This window comes from Leuresthes tenuis, unplaced genomic scaffold (assembly GCF_036924035.1).
Source record: "Leuresthes tenuis unplaced genomic scaffold, fLeuTen1.0.hap1 SCAF_100, whole genome shotgun sequence".
Lineage (NCBI taxonomy): Eukaryota > Metazoa > Chordata > Actinopteri > Atheriniformes > Atherinopsidae > Leuresthes > Leuresthes tenuis.
In genome coordinates, this window is record NW_027325454.1 from 132,202 (window position 1) to 143,043 (window position 10,842).

Here is a 10,842-nt window from a genome sequence, read left to right on the forward strand (position 1 = left end):
TGAGAAGACTACAGGAATATTTACCTGGGTGTACGTTCAAACAGAGATGAGAAAATTGCGATAAATTATTGTTTGTTTGTTTGTTAGTATGTATATGAATGTTATGTGTATAAACTGTGTTGAGTTGTAGTTACTCAGTAGTGTCTCAGTGAAACAACCGACGGGGGAAGCCTTGCGGTGACAACAAAAGCAGTGTTTTACTGATCAGTCAAGTTGCTCCAGTGTACTCCATACAAACTGGTTGGCTACTGAAGGGATAGAAAATGGGGAATACTTGTTTTAAAGCAAACAAGGAATTAGATGGGAAAAATACATGTTTTAACGGGACCCAGACAATATTAAATACTCAGACAGATGGGAGAAGAAGTGTAGTTTTCTAGGAAATCACAAAATTATTACATAAAATGAGTGAAATCAATTGAAGAATGCCTTTCTGAAGAGCTGTTTACCACAGATGAGCAGCTTTGCGACCAAGCACATTGTAGATCGCTTTACTGCCAAAATGATCTAGTTTAATGGATTGGTTTAGACATTTATAACAGCATTTTAAGAACAAAGAGAGAAACAAAAAGGGACAACGCTTCATGGTGGAAGGTGATGTATAAATAACTGTGTATATGATGAAGGAGAGACCATTTGAGCAGCACAGCCATTTCGCAGCACAGGGACAGCAGTCCAAGTTAAAGGATCTCCCATGTGGTATCACCTGTCACACTGTGTCAAGGCATCAAAAGAAGAAAAAATCACCAAACTCAAGGACAAAGAGACGAAGACTCCGGTGAACGAAGAGAGAGGACTTACAAACCAGAAATACAAAAGGATGCTCGATATCAAGATCCAGAAGAAGAGGCTAACAATGCCACGAACACTTACGATGCTGGGAATGATGCCAGCAATGAACAGAGAAGAAGATTCAGTGTCATCAATCTGCAACACGTGCCTCTAATGAGGGGGTGAATATAGAATCCTCAACGATTACAACGTCTCTGGGAACTGTGACAACAACAAGGTTTAAACCATTTTGATATATATTGTAACCTATTGGCTAAGGAATAGTGCTGAAAATGAGGTAAATCTAATCCACCACTGTCCTTGGTCTTCTGTAGGGTTTTTAAACTAATACGTGGTGGTTTGTTTTTCCACAGAAATTTGGAGATGCATGAATCTAGTGACTTAAACCAAGTAGCAGATGGTTTTATGGGGATCATTGAGAACAAATAGTTAACTTTTGGTAGTATCATCATTTTAATGGTTGTAACTCTCCCCATAAGTGATATAGGTAAGGACTTCCAACGAGAGAGATCGTCCTCTACTCTCTTTACTAATTGCACATAATCCATCTGTACTTATCAGTTTAATATGTGATATGTCTATGCAAGGACTACATATTAAATGGATTTTTATCAATAGGAGTTGAAAAAGGAGCTTGCTCCGTTCACTCCAAGCATCGACCCGGTACTGCAGTGCCGCTGGGAACGGTGCGCTCTCCTCTGCTCTTGTGAAAAAGCTAACAGCGGTGCAGGATGGAAGTTTCTTTTAGTCTGCTGAGAAAAGAGAGTGAATGCGAAGTAGACTTTAACACGGCTCTGGGAGCGAGCCGAGTGCGGGCTAACCAGGAGAAATGCTTGAAAGAAACGCGACACCGAATGAGCGGTCAGAACAAAGCCTCAATACGGTGTTCCTGTGGTGTTTTTATAAAATGCGGTGAAAATAAAGGTGTGAATGCCCCATAGAAAACTAAAAGGTGGAGCGGAAGTGTTCGGCTGCAAGAAGGTGTGAATGTCCGACTATATTTGGTGAAAAGCAGGTGAAGCAAGGTCTGAATGCCCAACCTTACATCATCAAAAGCGAGATCAGAGGTTTTTGGCTGCAAGAAGGCCATAGTTTGCCAAAAGCGGGTAAGGTGCGAATGACCGACTAAATATCAACAAAAGTGGGGGCGGAGGTCTTCGGATGCAAGTGGGTGTGAATATCCCACCATACAAGTATGGTGGAGAGGAAGCTGTGAATGGCCGACCATAGTTTGCAAAAAGCGGGTGAGAAAAGGTGCGAATGTCCAACCATACATGATCGAAACAGGGTGTTTGGCTGCGACAAGGTGTGAATGTCCACCCATAATTAATGAAAAGCGGGCAACAAGTAGGTTCGAATGCCATACCATACATCATCAAAAGCAGGAGTGGATGTGTTCGGCTACAAGAAGGTTTGAATGTCCGAGCATACACCATCAAAAGAGGGAGCGGAGGTGTTCCGCTGTAAGACGGTGTGAATGTCCGACCATAGTTGGTAAAAAGTGGGTATGAAAAGGTGCGAATGCCCAAATTCGGCTGCAAAAAACTGTGTTCGGCTGCAAAAAGGTGTGAATGTTCGACTAAAGTTTGTAAAAAGCGGGTAAGACAAGGTGCGAATGCCTGACAATGTATGATCAAAAGCGGGAGCGGAGGTGTTCAGCTGCAAGAAGGTCTAAATGTCCATAATTAATTGCTAGAAAACATGAAAGAAAATTTTCGAAAATCAATCCGCACATGATCATAAGTGGGAGAGGAGGTGTTCAGCTGCAAGAAGGTGTGAATATCCTACCATAATTGCTGAAAAATGTGTTAGAAACGGTAAGAATCCCGGACCATACCTCATCAAAAGCTAGAGAGGTGGTGTTCGGCTACAAGTAGGTGTGAATGTCTGACTAAAGTTCAAATATATTAACAAAAGCGGGAGGAGAGGTCTTCGGATGAGTGGTTGAGAATTTCCAACCATAATCTATAAAATGCGGTGAAAAAAAAGGTGTGATAGAAACCTAAAAGGTGGAGCGGAAGTGTTCGGCTGCAAGAAGGTGTGAATGTCCATCTATAGTTGGTGAAAAGCAGGAAAAGCAAGGTCTGAATGCCCAATCTTACATCATCAAAAGCGAGATCAGAGGTGTTTGGCGGCAAGAAAACAGGTAAGGTGTGAATGACCGACTAAATATCAACAAAAGTGGGGGCGGAGATCTTCGGATGCAAGTGGGTGTGAATATCCCACCATACAAGTATGGTGGAGAGGAAGCTGTGAATGGCCGACCATAGTTTGCAAAAAGCGGGTGAGAAAAGGTGCGAATGTCCAACCATACATGATCAAAAGAGGGAGCGGAGGTGTTTGGCTGTGACAAGGTGTGAATGTCCACCCATAATTAATGAAAAGCGGGCAACAAGTAGGTTCGAATTCCCAACCATACATCAACAAAAGCAGGAGTGGATGTGTTTGGATACAAGAAGGTTTGAATGTCCGAGCATAGTTTGTAAAAAGCGGGTAAGAAAAGGTGCGAATGCCCGACAAAGTATGATCAAAAGAGGGAGTGGAGGTTTTCGGCTACAAGGTTTGAATGTACGACCATAGTTTGTAAAAAGCGGGTAAGTAAAGGTGCGAATGCCCGAACATACACCATCAAAAGAGGGAGCGGAGGTGTTTCACTGCAAGAAGGTGTGAATGTCCGAGCATAGTTTGTAAAAAGTGGGTAAGAAAAGGTTCGAATGCCAGAACATACACCATCAAAAGAGGGAGCGGAGGTGTTCCGCTGTAAGAAAGTGTGAATGTCCGACCATAGTTGGTAAAAAGCGGGTAAGAAAAGGCTAAAATACCCAACTCTACACAATCAATAGCGGGAGCGGAGTTGTTCGGCTAAAAGAAGGTATGAAAGTCCGACCATGGTTTGTAAAAAGCGGGTAAGAAAAGGTTCGAATGCCAAAATATACACCATCAAAAGCGGAAGCCGAGATGTTCGGCTGCAAGTAGGTGTGAATGTCAGATCATAATTTGTAAAAAGCTGATGAGAAAGGTGTGAATGACCAACAATAATTGCTGAAAAATGTGTTAGAAAAGGTAAGAATGCCGGACCATTCATCATCAAAAGCGGGAGAAGAGGTGTTCGGCTGCAAGAAGCTGTGAATGTCCAGCCATAATAACTCAAAAACGGGTAAGAAAAGGTAGTATTGCCAGACCATAAATGATCAAAACAGGGAGCGGAGGTGTTCCGCTGTAAGAAGGTGTGAATGTCCCACCATAATTGGTAAAAAGCGGGTAAGAAAAGGTTAAAATACCCGACTGTACACAATCAATAGCGGGAGCGGAGTTGTTTGGCTACTAAAAGGTGTGAAAGTCCGACCATGGTTTGTAAAAAGCGGGTAAGAAAAGTTGCGAATGCCGGACAATGTATGATCAAAAGAGGGAACGGAGGTTTTCGGCTGCAAGAAGGTCTAAATGTCCAACCATAATTTGTAAAAACCGGGGAAGAAAAGGCTCGGAAGCCCGACTATACACCATCAAAAGCGGGAGCGGAGGTGTTCAGCTGCAAGAAGGTCTGAATGTCCATCAATAATTGCTAGAAAACATGAAAAAAAATGTTCGAATATCCAACCGCACATGATCATAAGTGGGAGAGGAGGTGTTCAGCTGCAAGAAGGTGTGAATGTCCACCCATAATTCCTCAAAAATGGGTAAAAAAAAAGGTGCGAATGCCCAACCATACATCATCAAAAGCAGGACTGGATGTGTTCGGCTACAAGAAGGTTTGAATGTCCGAGCATAGTTTGTAAAAAGTGGGTAAGAAAAGGTTCGAATGCCAGAACATACACCATCAAAAGAGGGAGCGGAGGTGTTCCGCTGTAAGAAAGTGTGAATGTCCGACCATAGTTGGTAAAAAGCGGGTAAGAAAAGGCTAAAATACCCAACTCTACACAATCAATAGCGGGAGCGGAGTTGTTCGGCTAAAAGAAGGTATGAAAGTCCGACCATGGTTTGTAAAAAGCGGGTAAGAAAAGGTTCGAATGCCAAAATATACACCATCAAAAGCGGAAGCCGAGATGTTCGGCTGCAAGTAGGTGTGAATGTCAGATCATAATTTGTAAAAAGCTGATGAGAAAGGTGTGAATGACCAACAATAATTGCTGAAAAATGTGTTAGAAAAGGTAAGAATGCCGGACCATTCATCATCAAAAGCGGGAGAAGAGGTGTTCGGCTGCAAGAAGCTGTGAATGTCCAGCCATAATAACTCAAAAACGGGTAAGAAAAGGTAGTATTGCCAGACCATAAATGATCAAAACAGGGAGCGGAGGTGTTCCGCTGTAAGAAGGTGTGAATGTCCCACCATAATTGGTAAAAAGCGGGTAAGAAAAGGTTAAAATACCCGACTGTACACAATCAATAGCGGGAGCGGAGTTGTTTGGCTACTAAAAGGTGTGAAAGTCCGACCATGGTTTGTAAAAAGCGGGTAAGAAAAGTTGCGAATGCCGGACAATGTATGATCAAAAGAGGGAACGGAGGTTTTCGGCTGCAAGAAGGTCTAAATGTCCAACCATAATTTGTAAAAACCGGGGAAGAAAAGGCTCGGAAGCCCGACTATACACCATCAAAAGCGGGAGCGGAGGTGTTCAGCTGCAAGAAGGTCTGAATGTCCATCAATAATTGCTAGAAAACATGAAAAAAAATGTTCGAATATCCAACCGCACATGATCATAAGTGGGAGAGGAGGTGTTCAGCTGCAAGAAGGTGTGAATGTCCACCCATAATTCCTCAAAAATGGGTAAAAAAAAAGGTGCGAATGCCCAACCATACATCATCAAAAGCAGGACTGGATGTGTTCGGCTACAAGAAGGTTTGAATGTCCGAGCATAGTTTGTAAAAAGCGGGTAAGAAAAGGTTCGAATGCCCGAACCTACACCATCAAAAGAGGGAGCGGAGGTGTTCCGCCATAAGAAGGTGTGAATGTCCGACCGTAGTTGGTAAAAAGCGGGTAAGAAAAGGTTAAAATACCCGACTGTACACAATCAATAGCGGGAAGGGATGTGTTCGGCTACAAGAAAGTGTGAAAGTCCAACCATGTTTTGTAAAAAGTGGTTAAGAAAAGGTGCGAATGCCCGACAATGTATGATCAAAAGAGGGAGCGGAGGTTTTCGGCTGCAAGAAGGTCTGAATGTCCAACCATAATTTGTAAAAACCGGGGAAGAAAAGGCTCGAAAGCCCGACTATACATCATCAAAAGCGGGAGCGGAGGTGTTCAGCTGCAAGAAGGTCTCAATGTCCATCAATAATTGCTAGAAAACATGAAAGAAAATTTTCGAATATCAAACCGCACATGATCATATGCGGGAGAGGAGGTGTTCAGCTGCAAGATGGTGTGAATGTCCACCCATAATTCCTGAAAAATGGGTAAAAAAAGGTGCGAATGCCCAACCATACAACATCAAAAGCAGGTGTGAATGTCAGATCATAATTTGCAAAAACCTGATGAGAAATGGTGAGAATGCCCGACTATACACCATCAAATGCGGGAGCGGAGGTGTTCGGCTGTGAGTAGGTGTGAATGTCCGACCATACTTGCTGAAAAATATGACAAAGCAGTTTTCACTTGGTTTGAGTGAAGGAATTCATTTTCTATCAAAATCCGAAATTGTGTAGAACTCGTGGAAATAAGTTTATTCTCGGATTCCTAAAGGTTTAGTGTTGTTCTTTGGTATACTGCAAAGTAATACTTTCTATTTTGTTGAAACCGATTCAGACATGGATAAATATGAAGGACAAAGCAGTTTTAACTTGGTTTGAGTGAAGGAATTCATTTTATATCAAAATCCAAAATTTTGTAGAACTGGTGAAAAGAAGCTTATTCTCGGATTCCTAAAGGTTTAGTGTTGTTCTTTGGTATACTGCAAAGTAATACTTTCTATTTTGTTGAAACCCATTCAGACATGGATAAATATGAAGGACAAAGCAGTTTTAACTTGGTTTGAGTGAAGGAATTCATTTTATATCAAAATCCAAAATTGTGTAGAACTGGTGAAAAGAAGCTTATTCTCGGATTCCTAAAGGTTTAGTGTTGTTCGTTGGTATACTGCAAAGTAATACTTTCTTTTTTGTTGAAACCTATTCAGACATGGATAAATATTAAGGACAAAGCAGTTTTAACTTGGTTTGAGTGAAGGAATTCATTTTATATCAAAATCCGAAATTGTGTAGAACTGGTGATAAGAAGCTTATTTTCGGATTTCTAAAGGTTTAGTGTTGTTCTTTGGTATACTGCAAAGTAATACTTTCTTTTTTGTTGAAACCTATTCAGACATGGATAAATATGAAGGACAAAAGCAGTTTTAACTTGGTTTGAGTGAACGAATTCATTTTATATCAAAATCCGAAATTGTGTAGAACTCGTCAATCGACGCTTATTCTCGGATTCCTGAAAAGGTTTAGAGTTGTTCTTTCCTATCCTGCAAAGTACAACGTTCTTTTTTGTTTAAAGCTATTTAGACATGAATAAATATGAAGGACAAAGCAGTTTTAACTTGGTTTGAGTGAAGGCATTCATTTTATATCAAAATCCGAAATTGTGTAGAACTCGTGAAAAGAAGATTATTCTCGGATTCCTAAAGGTTTAGTGTTGTTCTTTCCTATCCTGCAAAGTACAACGTTCTTTTTTGTTTAAAGCTATTATGACATGGATAAATATGAAGGACAAAGCAGTTTTAACTTAATCGGTTTCAACAAAATAGAAAGTATTACTTTGCAGTATACCAAAGAACAACACTAAACCTTTAGGAATCCGAGAATAAACTTATTTCCACGAGTTCTACACAATTTCGGATTTTGATATAAAATTAATTCCTTCACTCAAACCAAGTTAAAACTGCTTTTTCCTTGATATTTATCCATGTCTGAATCGGTTTCAACAAAATAAAAAGTATTACTTTGCAGTATACCAAAGAACAACACTAAACCTTTAGGAATCCGAGAATAAACTTATTTCCACGAGTTCTACACAATTTCGGATTTCTATATAAAATGAAATCCTTCACTCAAACCAAGTGAAAACTGCTTTGTCATTTTTTTCAGCAAGTATGGTCGGACATTCACACCTACTCACAGCCGAACACCTCCGCTCCCGCATTTGATGGTGTATAGTCGGGCATTCTCACCATTTCTCATCAGGTTTTTGCAAATTATGATCTGATATTCACACCTGCTTTTGATGATGTATGGTTGGGCATTCGCACCTTTTTTTACCCATTTTTCAGGAATTATGGGTGGACATTCACACCTTCTTGCAGCTGAACACCTCCTCTCCCGCATATGATCATGTGCGGTTTGATATTCGAAAATTTTCTTTCATGTTTTTTAGCAATTATTGATGGACATTGAGACCTTCTTGCAGCTGAACACCTCTGCTCCCGCTTTTGATGGTGTATAGTCGGGCTTCCGAGCCTTTTCTTCCCCGGTTTTTACAAATTATGGTTGGACATTCAGGCCTTCTTGCAGCCGAAAACCTCCGCTCCCTCTTTTGATCATACATTGTCGGGCATTCACACCTTTTCTTAACCGCTTTTTACAAAACATGGTCGGACTTTCACACCTTCTTGTAGCCGAACACATCCCTTCCCGCTATTGATTGTGTACAGACGGCCATTTTAACCTTTTCTTACCCGCTTTTTACCAACTACGGTCGGACATTCACACCTTCTTATGGCTGAACACCTCCGCTCCCTCTTTTGATGGTGTATGTTCGGGCATTCGAACCTTTTCTTACCCGCTTTTAACAAACTATGCTCGGACATTCAAACCTTGTAGCCGAACACATCCAGTCCTGCTTTTGATGATGTATGGTTGGGCATTCGCACCTTTTTTTTTACCCATTTTTGAGGAATTATGGGTGGACATTCACACCTTCTTGCAGCTAAACACCTCCGCTCCCACTTATGATCATGTGCGGTTTGATATTCGAAAATTTTCTTTCATGTTTTCTAGCAATTATTGATGGACATTCAGACCTTCTTGCAGCTGAACCCCTCTGCTCCCGCTTTTGATGGTGTATAGTCGGGCTTTCGAGCCTTTTCTTCCCCGGTTTTTACAAATTATGGTTGGACATTCAGACCTTCTTTTAGCCGAAAACCTCCGCTCCCTCTTTTGATCATACATTGTCGGGCATTCGCACCTTTTCTTACCCGCTATTTACAAAACATGGTCGGACTTTCACACCTTCTTGTAGCCGAACACATTCGCTCCCGCTATTGATTGTGTACAGTCGGGTATTTTAACCTTTTCTTACCCACTTTTTAGCAACTACGGTCGGACATTCACACCTTCTTATGGCGGAACACCTCCGCTCCCTCTTTTGATTGTGTATGTTCGGGCATTCAAACCTTTTCTTACCCGCCTTTTACAAACTATGGTCGGACATTCAAACCTTCTTGTGGCCGAACACATCCACTTCTGCTTGTGATGATGTATAGTTGGGCATTCACACCTTTTCTTACCCATTTCTCAGTAATTATTGGTGGACATTCAGACCTTCTTGCAGCTGAACACCTCTGCTCCCGCTTTTGATGGTGTATAGTCGGGCTTTCGAGGCTTTTCTTCAACGGTGTTTACAAATTATGGTTGGAAATTCAGACCTTGCAGCCGAACACCTCCGCTCCCTCTTTTGATCATACATTGTCGGGCATTCGCACCTTGTCTTACGCGCGTTTTACAAACCATGGTCGGACTTTCACACCTTCTTGTAGCCGAACAACTCCGCTCCCGCTATTGATTGTGTACAGTCGGGTATTTTAACCTTTTCTTACCCGCTTTTTACCAATTATGGTCGGACATTCACACCGTCTTACAGCGGAACACCTCCGCTCCCAAATTTGATGGTGTATGTTCGAGCATTCGAACTTTTTCTTACCCACTTTTTACAAGCTATGGTCGGACATTCAAACCTTCTTGTAGCAGAACACATCCACTTCTTCTTTTGATGATGTATGGTTGGGCATTCGCACCTTTTCTTACCCATTTTTCAGGAATTATGGGTGGAAATTCACACCTACTTGCAGTCGAACAGCTCTGCTCCCACTTTTGATTATGTTTGGTTGGATATTCGAACCTTTTCTTAACTGCTTTTTACAAACTTTGGTCGGACGTTCACACCTTCTTGCAGCCGAACACCTCCGCTTCCGCTTTTGATGGTATATATTCGGGCATTCGAACCTTTTCTTACCCACTTTTTACCAACTATGGTCGGACATTCACACCGTCTTTCAAGTGTAACACCTCCGCTCCCTCTTTTGATGGTGTATGTTCGGGCATTTGCACCTTTTCTTACCCGCTTTTAACAAACTATGCTCGGACATTCAAACCTTGTAGCCGAACACATCCAGTCCTGCTTTTGATGATGTATGGTTGGGCATTCGCACCTTTTTTTTTACCCATTTTTGAGGAATTATGGGTGGACATTCACACCTTCTTGCAGCTAAACACCTCCGCTCCCACTTATGATCATGTGCGGTTTGATATTCGAAAATTTTCTTTCATGTTTTCTAGCAATTATTGATGGACATTCAGACCTTCTTGCAGCTGAACCCCTCTGCTCCCGCTTTTGATGGTGTATAGTCGGGCTTTCGAGCCTTTTCTTCCCCGGTTTTTACAAATTATGGTTGGACATTCAGACCTTCTTTTAGCCGAAAACCTCCGCTCCCTCTTTTGATCATACATTGTCGGGCATTCGCACCTTTTCTTACCCGCTATTTACAAAACATGGTCGGACTTTCACACCTTCTTGTAGCCGAACACATTCGCTCCCGCTATTGATTGTGTACAGTCGGGTATTTTAACCTTTTCTTACCCACTTTTTAGCAACTACGGTCGGACATTCACACCTTCTTATGGCGGAACACCTCCGCTCCCTCTTTTGATTGTGTATGTTCGGGCATTCAAACCTTTTCTTACCCGCCTTTTACAAACTATGGTCGGACATTCAAACCTTCTTGTGGCCGAACACATCCACTTCTGCTTGTGATGATGTATAGTTGGGCATTCACACCTTTTCTTACCCATTTCTCAGTA

The 10,842-nt window shown here is 41.7% G+C and overlaps 1 pseudogene; it reads left to right on the top strand.

The window, feature by feature from the left end:
• The first annotated feature begins 1,312 nt into the window (after positions 1 to 1,312).
• Positions 1,313 to 1,489, top strand: LOC140286947 (U2 spliceosomal RNA; annotated as a pseudogene).
• The last annotated feature ends 9,353 nt before the right edge of the window (positions 1,490 to 10,842 follow it).